This window comes from Anneissia japonica, unplaced genomic scaffold, assembly GCF_011630105.1.
Source record: "Anneissia japonica isolate Jap-2015-1 unplaced genomic scaffold, ASM1163010v1 scaffold80342_len1103_cov93, whole genome shotgun sequence".
NCBI classification, from domain to species: Eukaryota; Metazoa; Echinodermata; class Crinoidea; order Comatulida; family Comatulidae; genus Anneissia; species Anneissia japonica.
Genome location: NW_022694103.1, coordinates 1 through 921, shown reverse-complemented (window position 1 = coordinate 921; position 921 = coordinate 1). Strand labels below are relative to the sequence as shown.

Genomic DNA, 921 nt, shown 5'->3' with positions numbered 1-921 from the left:
TATTGAAATTGTAGTGTAGGCTAAGCTGTTTTGAAAACTAAAAAAAAATAATAATTTTCTTTTGTTTAAAAAAGAAATAACTGCTAGTCTGTCATTAGCTACATATATGTATATTAATCCTATTTTAATGCATTAATAAAGGGATGTAAAACATTTAATAGCGGTTTCTATAATATGCGCTCTACTGTGTTTTGTTATATCTTTCAGCAAGAGTGAAACTTCGAGAAATATTAGTACAAGTCACAGTGATTTAGTATTTCAAACTAGATTTGTTCACCGGCATAATTCATACTAATTTAGCTGCCGGTTCGAGGGTCGTTTGAACAAAACGGCAGTCTTCTTCTGCCTAAAGCATCCTAGTTAGTGCCGTAGTAAAATGGTTGGTTTATTGTTCAACACCGGTGTTTGTAAAAAATGTACTCGCGCAGCAGTGTGGTCAGGGGAGTTAGAGGAAATCACCACCAGACAAGCGCGCCTTGATATGAAACGTCATCAATTACAGAGCTTCAGGATTGGATAATTATGCTATATGCCGAGATTAACTATAAGTGGAAGTACCACTCAAATGTCTACGGCCATACTACGTTGAAAACACCGGTTCTCGTCCGATCACCGAATTTAAGCAACGTCGGGCCCGGTTAGTACTTGGATGGGTGACCGCCTAGGAATACCGGGTGCTGTAGACTTTTTACATTTTTCCCCCAAATTCTAAAGTAGATGTGCGTGAGAGTCCACACGACCTCGGGCCCACATAGTTGGGGCTGAGGTGCAAACATTTTGAGAATATGGACCTCTAAGTGCCCGGAAATTGCACTCTCATACATTAAAAATCATACAAGTATATGTTCATTTCAAAAATACGCAATTAATTCGCTGGTGTTAGGTTCGAGGGTCGTTTGAACAAAACGGCAGTCTTCTTCT

General features: G+C 39.0%; 1 non-coding gene across 1 annotated transcript; it reads left to right on the top strand.

Moving 5' to 3' along the window:
- Positions 1 to 567: 567 nt before the first annotated feature.
- LOC117100959 lies at positions 568 to 686 on the top strand. Its single transcript, XR_004444203.1, has one exon. It is a non-coding gene; the product is annotated as a 5S ribosomal RNA (ribosomal RNA).
- Positions 687 to 921: the final 235 nt, after the last annotated feature.